Source organism: Bos grunniens, chromosome 1 (genome assembly GCF_055505025.1).
Source record: "Bos grunniens cultivar Pamir isolate PY7600 chromosome 1, Bosgru_T2T1.0, whole genome shotgun sequence".
Classification (NCBI taxonomy): domain Eukaryota; kingdom Metazoa; phylum Chordata; class Mammalia; order Artiodactyla; family Bovidae; genus Bos; species Bos grunniens.
In genome coordinates, this window is record NC_141165.1 from 153269301 (window position 1) to 153285118 (window position 15818).

Sequence of the window (15818 nt, forward strand, 5' to 3'; positions counted from 1 at the left end):
CCCTATCAGCTCCACCCACATGGAGCCCAGTGCTGTCCCGCCCCCACACACACTGTGAGGCAGTTGGTTCCAAGGTCTCCAAGCGCCTTGCACAAGAGATGCATGTGGTTCGTGGGGGTGAGAGCATCTGGGTTCTCACTGGTGTGGGATCTTTTAGGCATCTCTCTGCTCAACAGCGATAAACAATAACAATTATTATTGGCACAAATAGTCACATCACTGCTGAGTAACGAATGTACCAAGATAAGAAGTCAAGCTGTAATTTCAGTCCTGCTGTCTTTCCAAAGAACATGCAGCCAAGATAACCTTACCATTCAGCACGATAGCCTCCTGCAAAAGCTGGGGCAGGGAGTGTTCTCACTGGGGAGGCCTCCTTTGCTCACAGGAGGTGCAAAAACAGGCAGTAAGAAGACCTACTTCAAGTCCAGGCTCCACTAACAACCAGGTAAGTGACTTAAAGTAAACCCTCCAGTTTCTTCAGTAAAATGGGAAGTTGACATAGATGCCTTTGACAATGGGTGGGATGGGCTAACAGGCTTTGTAGGAGCACATGCCTAATATTTTCCCTAAACGGTAAAGGGTGCAACATAGGCAAAGATATGTCAATCAGGAAATAAGCCAAGCCTGCTTCTCAAGCTGTTTTAGTGTTTAGAATGTTTTTGATGTTTTTCTGTTGATATTGTTATTTTGGTCATGGATATAGATAGTGCAGTTGAGACATGAGCTTCCCTCATGCTCAGTGGTAAAGAATCCACCTGCCAATGAAGGAGACACAGGTTCGATCTCTGGGCAGGGAAGATCCCCTAGAGAAGAGAATGGCAACCCACTCCAGTATTCTTGCCTGAGAAATCCCACAAACAGAGGAGCCTGGCGGGCTACAGTCCAGGGGGTTACAGAAGAATCAGATACGCCTCAGTGACTAAAAAACAACACAATTGAGACTAGTCACATGCTGAATGGGAGAGTGGGGCCCCTTCCAAGAGCCCAGGTCCACAGAGACCCCTCTTGAGCCCTTCCTGTCGAGCCCCTACTATGAGGAAGCAGCACGTCCCCTCACGACGGTCACTGCAGTGAGTCACAGCAGCCTTGGGTGCTCACCAAGGACAGCCAATAAAGTAGTATTAGGTTTTGTTTTCCATGGGGAAGAAGAGCTTTTAACTTCATTTCATATTACAGGAGAATGGTAAATGTCATTTCACATTTTCTGCATTACCCAGAACATGTCCAGGTGAAGCTGGGTAGGAAGGACACACCCAGCACGTGGGTATAACGGCGAAGTAAAAAGGACCACACCCACAGATGCATTTCTAACACCTGACATCTGCCAGAGTTCTCTGCTAGTGAAAGGAACATCATCAATTCAAATCAGGGGACCTGTAATACCAGAACTTGCTAATGGGAATCTACTCGGTTCGCTTTCCCTTCCAAGCACACAAGCATTGGATTTTATGGTCTCTAAGACCACACGGCTGGAGAAGGCAATGGCACCCCACTCCAGTACTCCTGCCTGGAAAATCCCATGGATGGAGGAGTCTGGTGGGCTACAGTCCATGGGGTCGCTGAGGGTCGGACACGACTGAGCGACTTCACTTTCACTTTTCACTTTCATGTATTGGAGAAGGAAATGGCGACCCACTCCAGTGTTCTTGCTGGAGAATCCCAGGGACGGGGGAGCCCGGTGGGCTGCCGTCTATGGGGTCACACAGAGTCGGACACGACTGAAGCGACTTAGCAGCAGCAGCAGCAAGACCACATGGCGCCATTTTCCCTAGACACAGATCCAACATGCAAAGATTACTTTCAATCAGGAAATGCAACAAGCTTATATATCAGAATAGTAAATGGCCCGAGGTAAGGCAATAGACTCATGAAGGGTCATAGACCAGTGTATATAAGCGCCGAAACAAGGATGGCGATCTTGTAGGTCAGAATGGTTACGTGACCTGCTCAGGCTCACAGAATAAAATGACAGCAGACTCAGCCTAGAAGCCAGATTGATTGAAACCTGCTGTTCCTTCCACCAATTCAGGTATTACCTCCTTAAAATAATTCCCTAAAATAAACATTAAAGGCAGCATAAAAGTGAAAGTCGCTCAGCTGTGTCCCACTCTTTGTGACCCCATGGACTCCTGCCAGGCGCCTCTGTCCATGGAAGTCTCCAGGAAAGAATACTGGAGTGGGTAGCCGTTCCCTTCTCCAGGAGATCTTCCCAACCCAGGGATCAAACCCAGGTCTCTGAATTGCAGGCAGATTCTTTACTGCTTGAGCCACCAGGGAAGCCCAAGAATGCTGGAGTGGGTAGCCTATCCCTTCTCGAAGGGATCTTCCTGACCCAGGAATTGAACCGGGGTCTCCTGTATTGCAGGTGGATTCTTTACCAACTGAGCTACCAGGGAAGCCCCAAGACAGCATATACATAAATAATTCTGAACCTCAACACAGTACAAAAGGCACATATAAATAAAATGATATACATTGATCCCGTCTACAACTAATAGCAAACCATAATAACTGGATGCACAAGAAACTTCTTGGCTCAACTCCAGACTAGCAAACAAGAGGCTCAGAAACTTCGGATGGAAGGATGCAATTAAGCCAGGATGGCTGAAGGCAGGCTGATTCACCAGCAGCCAGCGTCCTCCCAAACAAATTACAGTAGTAAGCTTGGCAAGAAAAAGGGGGAAGCCTGGTAACGGCATGGGACACTCATACATGCCAAGGGTCAAGAGGGCACCCTGGTCAAAGACGAGGATCCCCCAATTTGAAAAGTCCTACTCCGAGAGGCCCAAGAAATTAAAATATATCTCCACAGATGATACAAAATGGCATCATTCCTAACTTGCACATGAATGCTCAATGCAATATTATTCACAATAGGCAAAAAGTGAAAACATCCAAGGTGTCCATCAGCAAGTGAATGGATAAACAGGATGCCGTCTGATAAACACAGTGGAATATTATTCAGCCATTCAAAGGAATGGAGGATGATGCTTGCTACATATGGATGAACCTTGAAAATGTCATGCTACAGTGACAAGGTCAAAGCCCACTCACATGAAATACTTAGACTAGGCAAATTCATGGATATAAAGAGGAGATCCGAGGTTACCAGGTGCTGAAGAGCAGGGGAAATGAGGATTTACTGCTTAATGGTAACAGTGTTTCTTGGAGGTGAGGAAAAAGTTTGGGGCATAGACAGTGATGGTCATTGCACAATCTTGTCAATGTAATTACTGTTACTGAATTATAAACACAAAAATGGTTAAAATGACAAGTTTTATGTTACATTTTTTTACCACAATTTTTTTTTTTAAGATTCAAAAAGAGAATTCATCGCTTTCAAACTACTGGTTCAGGTACGTGTAGCTTTTCACAATACTGCTGTTAAAAAGTCATCAAAACTTTAAACACGGTAACTAAGCTTTAATGTGTGCCCATTCTCCCTGTCACATCACCATGACCTCGACCATACACCAGCAGCATTTTTCTCTGACTGTAAGAGGTAAAACGGGATTGTCCAATCTGTAAAACAAAACCTCTTGTAATCACGAAGATAAAACGAGGCACACCTTTGCACATCAGGAGCTTCCACGGCTGACAGACGTTACACCTGTAGGGAACGTCTCTCACCATGGCTCCACTTCCACCAACCCATCCCAGTCCCAAATTTCACAGCGGAACATGAAGCCAGAAAGGGTGGGATCTGAGCCTAGAAGAGTAAGAGGAGAAAACAACTCAAATTCAAATTATCAAATGAAAATACTAAATGGCACACTTTTTTCTGAGAGTGATAAACAGTCTTTTATTGGGTTTGGTTCAGTTCTAGGATGAAAGAAAATATAGCCATGGAAAATGTCTTATATTCCTAGTGTTTACTGTCTCACATATCCATTTAATTGAATATCGGCTGTTTTTTATTATTGAAACTTTATATTATTCTTTTTTTCTACTGCTTTATTAATATACTTTTTAATTTTCACAGAGCATGTTTTATGCATTTTTCCCACATAGCAGACCTAGGCTGGCCAGGAATTCCTTTTCTAGTCACAGGCCTATTTTCTAATTTTTGTAAAGCCTCAGTCCCCCATCTGTAAGACAGGTTATAATGTGGGTTGGCCAACAGTTCCTTCGGGTTTTTCTGCAACACCTTACAGAAAAGATGGACGAACCTTTGGCCAACCCACATAGTATTTTACTTGTGACGCTACAGGAGGCTGAGAGCACTGAGAAAATTTATGAAGACCTCCGTCAAAATCATAGGACTGGGGTCTGCTCATCAATGTTTGTATCTGGTCCTCATGACAGTGCAACAAAGTGCTAGACCCATTTAACCAATAGAGAGACTGAGGCACACAGGGGTTACGTGAATTGCCCAAAGCTGTTCAACAGGAGGAGGCAGGTCTGAAATTCTAACTTGGTCTCACAGAGGCTGGGAGCCTGGCTCTTCCCGACCTCAATGCTACACTTGGCCTATAACCTTGACATTCATCGTTGACCTGGGCAGCCTCACGTGCACTGCATTTGTTTCTACTGTCCTCATCACCTCCAGAAGTCACTGATTCTCAGCACCTCACAAAGTCACAGAGCTGAGTCTGATTCCCAAAGCCTGTGCTTACTCACAGGGCTCCTTGCCTCCCTCCCAAGACCAAATGGAGTGGCAAGCCACATACTTCAGAGTCTGACATGAAGTTATTGGAAGATAATCATCACTCCATCTGAGAAAGATGACCGAACAAGGTATCTAAGGTGAGCAAGTTCAACTGGGCAACAGTCAAAGAATATGCATAACCCACATGAAGAAAATTCATCAGTTCAGTTCAGTCACTCAATCATGTCCAACTCTTTGCGACCCCATGGGCTGCACCACACCAGGCCTCCCTGTCCATCAGCAGCTCCCACAATTTACTCAAACTCGTGTCCAAAGAGTCAGTGATGCCATCCAACCATCTCATCCTCTGTGGTCCCCTTCTCCTCCTGCCTTCAATGTTTCCCAGCATCCGGGTCTTTTCAAACGAGTCAGTTCTTCGGATCAGGTGGCCAAAGTACTGGCGTTTCAAGCTTCAGCGTCAGTCCTTCCAATGAATATTCAGGACTGATTTCCTTTAGGATTCAAAGTGTCCTTTCGCAGAACCAAGGTCCCCTGCCAGAGGCAAGTTCCAGGTCCAGGTTGAGATAATTAACCATTGGGTGGGTATTTTATACTAACCTATTTGCAGTGTTGGTTCCCAGTCAAAAGAAATACATGATGAACAGAATCTTGCTGGCGCTCAACCAGCTCACACTCTCCCAGACTTCCCACCGAAGCACAGCAGGTGAGTCACAGGATGACACATGGCTCTTGGCGTAGGTACCAAGAGTTACTCGTGCCTCCTGGTCAGAGTGGAGGAGGCTCCTCTCCAAGCGGCCTGACCAACGCCTCACCAGACCACCTGAAACCCTGAAGCTCAGCTTTCCACTCCCAGCCACCTGGCTACTGGGAAAAGGGATTTCTCAGCATCGGATTACAATGATGCCCAACCTGCCACGCTTTGAGATCTTTGCAGAAGGCTGGCGATGACCAAGATAAGCCATCTCAGCTTCAACGTGTTCACACACCTTGCTCAAGCTCGGGTTTGTGACTCAGACTCCTCCCTCCTCCCAAAGCCCTGTGCCCTGAGTGCCTTTGTTCTTCTTTGCTGGCCACAGATGAACTCAGCCCATTGGAGAACAGCTGTAATCCCTTCCCTGCTGAACTTTCCATCGGCAAAAATTAGTCAGGTTGGCTGGGTGTGAGGTCAGCTGTTTCCTGAAGGAACACCCACCAGAGAGTTCCCTTTCCCGCTCCAAATAAAAATCAAATATAGCTCTTAACCAGCCTCATAGATGCTACTGGCACATACATGGACCCTACTGACTCAGTCGACTTCAATAACCAAAAACAATATTCTTGGCTTTTGGCATTAGCATGGGATTTTGTTTTCATGGGAACATGGTGCCAGCTCATGCTATTTGCTCCCATGGGAATGTGCATTCATTCTGAGTATACATGGACCCTAGATTTGAGCCCTTTATTCAAGATACCTTCTCTGGGAGGTCCTTTCCCCTCCCTCATCTTCTTTCCCACTTCCCTGCTTTATTTCTTCCTCCTTTATACACACAGAATATGTTAACACACAGGCACTACATCAACAAGAAAAAGATCAACAACCAAAGAGAAAAATGACAAGTGATTTAAACAGGTGGTTCACAAAAGAGGATATTCCAAATGGCCAAGAAACCCATGAGCAGGCGTTTAGCCTTCATCAGGAAAATATAAATTAAATCCAGAAAATCCTCTCATTACCAGAACAGCTAGAATGAAAATGAGTGATAATGCCGGGGGTCCTGGAGAACATGAAACAAGAACTCTTACATTCTCAGGGAGAGTGGAACTGGCTCAACTTCCTTCTGTATTAAAGATGAAAAATCAGCAATTCCACTCCCAGAGATAAACCCAAGAAATGCGTGCACATGTGCACTCAGGAAACTGTCCCCAAACATTCTCTGCAGCATTATTCACAGTAGCCAAATGTTAGAACTAACCCATTTTTCACCAGCACTAGAATGGTTAGATCAGTTATAGTCTGCATATACAATGAAACTGTGAAACAGTGAAAATGGACAAATCAGACCTACACACAGGAGAGATGAATCTCATTGTTTAAAAAGTGGAGGAAATGAAACCATACCTAAAAGAGTAAATAAAGAATGGTGGCTCAGATAGTAAAAAACTGCCTACAGTGTGGGAGACCTGGGTTGGATACTTGAGTTGGGAAAGGCTACTCACTCCAGTCTTCTTGCCTGGAGTATTCCATGGACAGTGGAGCCTGGCGGGCTACAGTCTGTGGGGTCTCAAAGAGTCAGACACACCTGACTTCACTTTAACTTGAGCTTCCCTGGTGGCTCAGCTGGTAAAGAATCCGCCTGCAAAGAGGGAGACCTAGGTTCCATCCCTGGATTGGGAAGACCCCCCTGGAGACAGGAACAGCTACCCACTGCAGTATTCTGGCCTGGAGAATTCCATGGACTGTGTAGTCCCTGAGGTCACAAGGGAGCCACTAACACTTTCACTTTCTGCTCATATAAGATTCAAAACTAAACTACAGTGCTCAAAGAGACATAATTGAGTAATAAAACTGAAGAAAAGCAAAACCATGATTCCAAAGAACTCCGGCCCAGTTGTTATCTTCAGGAGGTGGGAGGAGATCCTGACTGAGCACAGAGGGGCAGGTCTTCTGGCGGGGCTGACAACGTTCCATTTCTTGAGCTGGTGATGACCACACCCACCTTAGAGTGTACATTCAAGTGTGCTATTCCAAACGGGTGGCCCGTTTCACAATTTAAAAAGAGTTTAGAAACCCCCTCCACCAAGAAAATCCACATGAAAACTATCTTGGAGAAAAATATCTTTCATCAAATATTAAACCCCTTCCCAAATAAGAAAGCCTCTTATTTTTAGGCTGCAGATATAAAATCCTGTATAAACAGCAGAGCTTCATAAAAAAAAAAATCTCTGAAAGAAAGTTCAATGACTAAGACAGTTAGTGACACATAAGATAACATTCTTGTTCTAAAGGGACTACTTAGTGCATGAAGCCATTCTTCTCTACTAGCCATTTAAACTACATTAAATTAAATTAAATCTACTAGCCATTTAAATGGAGAAGGCAATGGCACCCCACTCCAGTACTCTTGCCTGGAAAATCCCATGGACGGAGGAGCCCGATGGGCTGTAGTCCATGGGGTCGCTAAGAGTCAGACACTACCGAGCAGCTTCACTTTCACTTTTCACTTTCATGCATTGGAGAAGGAAATGGCAACCCACTCCCGTGTTCTTGCCTGGAGAATCCCAGAGATGTGGGGGCCTGGTGGGCTGCCATCTATGGGGTCACACAGAGTCGGACACAACTGAAGCAACTTAGCAGCAGCAGCCATTTAAAATACTAGTAGGTCGTATGGACATAGATTCCAGTAACTCTTTTCCTTGAGGACTATTGTCATAAGTGTGACTGATTAGAAAAAGACCCTGATGCTGGGAAAGATGGAAGGCAAAAGAAGAAGGGAGTGGCAGAGGATGAGATGGTTAGAAAGCATCAACAACTCAGTAGACAAGAATTTGAGCAAACTCCGTGAGATAGTGGAGGACAGAGAAGCCTGGTGTGCTGCAGTCCATGATGTCGAAAAGAGTCAGACACAACTTAGGGACTGAATGATAACAACAAATAAGATCTTCCCAACCCAAGGATAGAACCCAGGTCTCCCACATTGCAGGCAGATTCTTTACCATCTGAGACACTAGGGAAGCCCAAGATATAGATAGATAGATAGATAGACAGACAGATAGATATGATGTATATATTTATTATTATGTACACATATACGTACATGTTTATGTATTATAGCTCAGTCAGTAAAGAATCTGCCTGCAGTGCAGGAGACCTGGGTTCAGTCCCTGGGTTGAGAAGATCCCCTGGAGAAGGAAATGGCAACCCACTCCCGTACCCTTGTCTGGAAAATCTCATGGACAGAGGAGCCTGGTGGGCTGCAGTCCATGGGTTCACACGACTGAGCAACTAACACTTACTTACTTATGTATTATATATAGCCAGCATAAGAATATGCCACTCAATATGCACTCAATATGCCAGCAAATCTGGAAAACTCAGCAGTGGCCATGGGACTGGAAAAGGTCAGTTTTCATTCCAATTCTTTTATTGAAGAATTGATGCTTTTGAACTGTGGTGTTGGAGACGACTCTTGAGAGTCCCTTGGACTGCAAGGAGATCCAACCAGTCCATCCTAAAGGAAATCAGTCCTGAATATTCATTGGAAGGACTGATGCTGAAGCTGAAACTCCAATACTTTGGCCACCTGATTGTAAAAAGCTGACTCATCTGGAAAGACCCTGATGCTGGGAAAGATTGAAGGCGGGAGGAGAAGGGGATGACAGAGGATGAGATGGCTGGATGGCATCACTGACTCGACAGGCATGAGTCTGAGTAAACTCCAGGAGTTGGTGATGGACAGGGAGGCCTGGCATGCTGCAGTCCATGGGGGTCGCAAAGAGTCAGACACAACTGAGCGACTTAACTGAAGTATAAGAATACACCTCTTTTGAGGACTTTAAGATGAAACAAGCATGTAACAGTGGGCTCAGCACACTGACTGTCTTCCCTACTTCTTCTAGGGAGTCACTGGAGGTATGGACCTAATGCTTACAACTTGGAAGCGCCAGAAAGAAAGTACAGAAGATGCAGTGGTCAGCCCCGCACTGATCCCAAGGACTCAAGCCATTCACCCAATAGAGTTTGCCCTTGTGCTCATGATGAATCATGGAACCATCACCCTTGAATGTACTATAATTTTTAAAGAAATGCCCAAAGGACCATTCATCTCTTAGAGCACTCTTTCTTACCCACACCATGAAGCAGTTGATTTCTTTATGTTCCGATGAGTAGCCAACCTATAAACAGGAACATCAAGCTCTGTGATGTCTTTTTTGCCGAGGAATAGTGGCGGAGACCACTCCTTTCCTCCTTCATTTGTTACTATTTTTCTCTACATGCTTCACCCTTTATTCTTCCTCCATCCCCAGACACAAAGGATGGAATAATCATTAAACCCCAAGCCCCTGAACACAGTCATTGGCCCAGAGGTGAGATGACCATCTATATTAGCCAATCAGAGAACCTCCTTGGGAATAATTTTTTTAAACTGAGGAAGTCAGTCTAGAGCTGCTGGCAGCCAAGTCTCTGCTGTGTTCAAGCTAAACAGAGAAAAATCTAATTCAACTCAGGGAAAAACAGGGATGAAAGACAGAGAGTCCTGACGTGCTGACGCCCCTGGGTCTAACTGTCCCCCAAACCCAGCTTCATCGTGCTCCTTACAGGGTCCAATGTTTCCATTTTGACCTTCTTTAAATCAACTTGTGTTAGTCACTCAGTCGTGTCTGACTCATGATCTCATGGACTGTAGTCCAACCAGGCTTCTCTGTTCATGGAATTCTCCAGGCAAGAATACTGGAGTGGGTTGCCATTTCCTTCTCCAGGGAATCTTCCCCACATGGGGACTGAACATCGGTCTCCCACATTGTAGGCAGACTCTATACCAAGTGAGCCACCAGGGAATCAACTTGAGTTTCTAAACCTTGCAACACAAAATTCTAACTAATATTGCTGGGATCTCATTTTTCTTTTTTAAATGGTTTTATTGTTGATGTTGCTACTTTACTGATGGAAGATGCAGAAATCTGCCCCTATGATCTACAGCACACCTCCACACCATACATTTGTGAAAAAATCATTTGTGAGTCCCTAAGCTTACTCTCTTTTTTTAATTTTTATTTTATATTGGAATAGAGTCGATTAACAATGTTGTATTAGTTTCAGGAATAGAGCAAAGTGATTCTGTTATACATATACCTTTGTCTATTATTTTTTAAATTATTTTCCCATTTACATAATACTGAGCAGAGTTTTCTGTGCTACACAGTAGGTCCTTGTTGGGTGGGAGTGTGTGTGTGTGTGTGTGTGTGTGTGAGCGCGCACAAGTGCACTAAGTTGCTTCAGTATACGGACTGTAGCCCGCCAAGCTCCTCTGTCCATGGGATTCTTCCAGCAAGGATACGGCTGTGGGTTGCCATGCCCTCCTCCAGATCTCCCCAACCCAGGGATGGAACCTGAGTCTCTGATGTCTCCTGCACTGGCAGGCAGGTACTTTACTATTAGTGTCACCTAGGAAGCCCCCTTGTTGGTATCCATTTTAACTATAGCAGTGTGTGTCCACGTCCATCCCAAGCTCCCTAACTATCCCTTCTCCCCACCCTTCCCCACTGCTAACTGAGTTCCTTCTCTAAGTCTGTGAGTCTGTTTGTGTTTTGTAAACGTTTGCTCTTTGCAGAATCTGTCTCTTTTTACTTCTTTTAAAACTACACCCTGGGTGTGTTCTTCTCCCTATTTTATTTATTTCTTATTTGCTCTTGATTTTTTTTCTTTTCCCAATGTTGAAGGACACGTGGCGAATATCTTGGATTTTTCTCTGTTCCATGAGAAGGGTGATCTCCCCCAAATTAAGACCTGAAAATGGAGCAGCGGCTGTAGATGCTTCTGCAGCATCCAGATTACGATCTTAGAGCTCTTCCCAAAGAAACCTCTGTAGCTCTGAGGAAACTCCACGCTTGGGGCAACCAAAGGAAGTGCCTTTGCAACCGCACAACATGCAATGGAACCACAGAAAAGAAAAAAAAACAGCCACTTCCGGTATATTTTCTGAAGCATTTCACTTAAAAGGAGATCTAGAAAGAAACAGGAGGAAAAACACAGAGCAAAACAGCTCCTTGACAACAGAGGAGAATGTTCAGGGCTGCAGGGGTCATTTGCATGGACTTCATACATCTCTCTATTCTCCTGATAATAAAGGACATAATTTCAGCATTTTCTAAGAGGGCAAAAACGCATTCCTCCTTTCCCCAGCCAACAGCTTTCTGAAGTAATTCTACGGTGGGCTCACAGGACACCCCCCATCCACTCCCCTGCCCTCTCGCCCTGCTTCCTAGGGATGGATTAGAGGCCCCAGCAACTGCATAGTTTTACGTTTCTCTGAACCACACAAAAAAATTAAAGGATCCCAGGTGGAATAAATTTGTTCAGTAAAGAACCACGTAAAAGTGAAATCGCTTCTAGAGCGCTCTCTCAGAGCTTAATGAATGGAACTCCATTTCTCAATCGAAAATTCTGATCAAATGGGAAGCCCTTCAGAGGTTCCTGCTGAAAACCGACTCTGCTGGCCTTGCAACCAGGAGCTGGAGTGGAGTACTGGGGAGCAGAGGAAGCTATGTTTGGCAGTGGAATAGTGGAACTGAGAAAATACTGGAATATGAGCCACAGAGGGAGAGTAAAGAACAGCTCAACATATAGGAACTGCTGATACGAGTTGGGCTTCACATGGTAAAGAATCCGCCTGCAATGCAGCCGACCCGGGTTCAATCCCTGGGTCGCAAAGATCCCCTGGAGAAGGAAATGGCTACCCATGAGTACTCTTGCCTGGAGAATCCCACGGACAGAGGAACTTGGCAGGCTACAGTCCATGGGGTGGCAGAGAGTCAGACACGCCTGAGCAATTAACACTTTCCAATTCAATACCATCTAAGCTCTACAAACATATCTTGGAGCAACTAATCCCATGGTGGCCGAAAACTGCCATGGGTAGATGGATGGTTGGACAAACTAAGAAGAAGATGATGACAATTACAACTAAGTGAGTGTATACTGATGGAAAGGAGAAGGAAGACAGGCAGACCACATCAAAATCGCTGAGCAATGGCCTGGACCAGAGTGGACAGACTTTTTCTATGAAGAGCAGATAGTATTTTAGGCTTTACAGATATTATAGGCTTACCTCAGTTCAGTTCAGTCGCTCAGTTGTGTCCAACTCTTTCCAACCCCATGGACTGCAGCATGCCAGGCCTTCCTGTCCATCAACAACTCCCAGAGTTTACCCAAACTCATGTCCATTGAGTCAGTGATGCCATCCAACCATCTCATCCTCTGTCATCCCCTTCTCCTCCTGCCTTCAATCTTTCCCAGCATCAGGGTCTTTTCAAATGAGTCAGCTCTTTGCATCAGGTGGCCAAAGTATTGGAGTTTCAGCTTCAACATCAGTCCTTCTAGTGAACATTCAGGACTGACTTCCTTTAGGGTGGGCTTACCTGGATCTCCCAAAATTCCTACGTTCTAACACTGGGCTTCCCAGATGGCACTAGTGGTAAAGAATTCACCTGCCAATGCAAGAGACTCAAGAGATACAGGCTTAATCCCCGCATTGGGAAGATCCCCTGGAGGAGGACATGGCAACCCACTCCAGTATTTTTGCCTGAAGAACCCCAAGGACAGAGGAGCTTGGCAGGTTATGGTCTATAGGGTCGCAAAGAGTCAGACACAACTGAGCAATCGAGCACACAACCCTCGTACCTCAGAATACGACAGAATATGACAGTGTTTGGAGATAGGATCTTTAATGAGGTAATTAAGTAAAAATTAGCTCAAACCAGGAAGTCCCTGGCAGTCCAGTGGTTAAAACTCCATGCTTCCCCTGCAGGGGGTATGGGTTCAATCCCTGGTCAGGGAAATAAGATCCCACATACCGTGCTTCACGCCAGGAAAAAAAGAGCTCCTATGGGTGGGCCCTAATCCAGTAGGACTGGCGAGCTTGTAAGAAGAGGAAATTAGGACATAAACCGTCACAAAGGGCAAAGCACGTGAGGACAGAGGGAGAAGACATTCATCTACAAGCCCAGCAGAGAGGCCTCAGAAAGAATCAACTCCGCCAGCGTCTTGACCTCAGACCACTTACCTCCAGAACTTAAACAAGAAAGGAGAGAAGAGGAGGGAGAAAAGGAAGAGATGAGTGGCGGGACAGAGGACTCCCAACTGTGTACGTCAAGCTGGTTCAGCCCACCCTCCCCACCCCTGATAAGAGACGCGACAGAACTGGGGTATAAGCACTACCAACAGCACAGAGGGGCACAGAGCCTAACGACCAGGACATCCCTTTTCTACTTCTAGGTCCGTCACTTAACTGCTAGATTTAAAATCAAGCCACAGGAAGACTTAGTTTCCTAGTCAGCAGAATGCAACTAGATGTACCAGGCAGACAGATTTAAATAGCAGAATACATTTTTTAAAAAAATTCACTAGCTACCCATTTTAAATGGCTTTGTATTCTTTTTCTTTGTGGAGACATCTCCATAGCAACAAAACCTGAATACCTCGGTATTCAACCCAAGCTTACCCGCCCAGTGAATTTGGCAAGATCGGTTTCTTCTTACTAAAGGCACAAAACAATTAAGGGTAACTAGAAAATCTGACAGACCTCATGCATGCTTCTTGGAGCCAGGAACAGACAACCAAGAGACATCCTCTCGCTTCTCAACCAAGGTGGCAACGTTCCGATTCCTCACAGTGCAGTAACAAAAGCGTTGATCACGGTGCTCCGAAAGACCAGCTCACTGTTCACGTTATTTACACATCTGTCCTTGCGCTGGTATTATCTGCATCCTTGTGGGCCACTATAATATTTTACTTTAAATGACATCTTATTTGGAATCATATGATCAATATAACTTTATCCGTCATTGTCTTTTCTGAACTGCTTCACGGACCACAAATGAAGGGGGCCTAAAGAACAAGATCGATGTCAGGTTCAAAGTAATCAACGTGCTAAACCCCCCAAAGAGGCCACCTATAAATTACCACAGGAAGTTCATCCCAGTTTAGACACTTCATGCAAAGACGCATATTAAAAGAATTAACTTTGAAACACTTTTTTCTGAATTCAAACTTAGCCATACGTATTACATTCAAGGAACTTGTACCAACCTGACGGTCAGTTGGCAAGAGAAATCCACCAATTATTTTAACTTCATGAAAGATTTTCAGGGAAAACATGTAAGACATATTAATAACTCCCTACTTTGTATCTTAGGCTCCATTCTGAAAAGACCTTTAATATTTCAAAATAATTGGTTTTAAGCTTTCCAAATAACCTTTCCTAAAAATCCAAGTGAATCGCTCCAGCAGTTTATTACTGTTTGTAGCTCAACAGATTACTCACTCGAGCTGAGCCACACACATACCGTTTTTAATTAGCGTGTCACAGTGTGCCTTGATTTCAAATCCAAAATATTCTAATCCAAAGTGATTCTGTAGGCTTCCTATTTGCTGCCAGGAGCTTGAAACGTTAAAAACAGCAACCAAGTTTTCACATCTCAAGGCAGCACGGAGCATTTCAGGAAAGCATACAGGCTTCAAATAGGCCCACAAAGAGATCCCAAATGGCAGCTATCTGTTGATAAGACCTTAGATCTGATTATCCTCCCCTACACTCATTAAAAAAAAAAAAAAAAAAAGGATGCTGGATGGACACTGAATAGCATCCTATTGCTAGAAGGAAAACCTTATAAAGCAGGAACTTGTAGCTTAAACTCTTCAGTAGCAGGAGAAAAATAAGGCAAAACAAGGCAAAACTGCTAAAAATACAAGTACATAGACTCTTCAATACTATAAAACTGAAGATGCTGGCTTTGCATGCAAATTTTGAACAAATCCGTAAGGATTCAGCCAGCAAAATCCAGAAACTGGGAAACCTGACAGGTCAAAGACTTAAGTTACTTTTTTTAAAGTTTATGTACTAGAGTCTAGCTGCTTGACAATGTTGTATCAGTTTCTATTGTACAGCAAAGTGATTCAGTTATGCACATGTGCCCTATTTTTTGGATTTCCTTCCCATTTAGGTCACTCAGAGACTTAAGTCACTTTAATCCATAACATGAAAGGGACAAAAAGAAAGCAAGAGAGAATAAGGGGGAACTTATTGATCACATGACACGTAAGACATTATCCATCAGCGGCAACATAGGGCGTGCAATTTGGATCCTGATGTAAAAAGATAGGACATTCAAAAACTATGAGCCAGGAGGATAAATTTGAAAACTGACTAGATATGGGATAGTGTTAATGAGTTACAGTCGGTATGGTTTTTCATGTTATCTTTTTTGCAACATATACTGATATATTTGCAGAGGAGAGGATATGGTGTCTGGGATTTGCATCAGAACAATCCAAGATCTGCATGTGTGTGTGTGTGTGTGTATGGTGACTGCAGAGGAAAGCAGGCTGGCCATAAATTGCCAATCCTTGAAGCTAGGCAAAACAGTTTGTATGGGGCCCGATATACTATTCTCTTATGAATGCTTGAAACTGTCAATTAAAAAAAAAATAGTATGTACAAGAAATACTGTGGTC

General features: G+C 44.4%; 1 protein-coding gene and 1 long non-coding RNA gene across 2 annotated transcripts in view; one reads left to right on the plus strand and one right to left on the minus strand.

The window, feature by feature from the left end:
* TIAM1 (TIAM Rac1 associated GEF 1) overlaps nucleotides 1–14192 on the minus strand; it is a 258960-nt gene extending 244768 nt beyond the window's left edge. The window contains exon 1 of the mRNA XM_086413073.1: nucleotides 13888–14192. The gene's annotated coding sequence lies outside the window, so the exon portion shown is untranslated. The remainder of the gene's footprint in view (nucleotides 1–13887) is intronic.
* Nucleotides 85–10475, plus strand: LOC147380337 (uncharacterized). Its single transcript, XR_015168285.1, has 4 exons — nucleotides 85–445; nucleotides 3316–3356; nucleotides 4623–4746; nucleotides 9206–10475. It is a non-coding gene; the product is annotated as an uncharacterized LOC147380337 (long non-coding RNA).
* Nucleotides 14193–15818: the final 1626 nt, after the last annotated feature.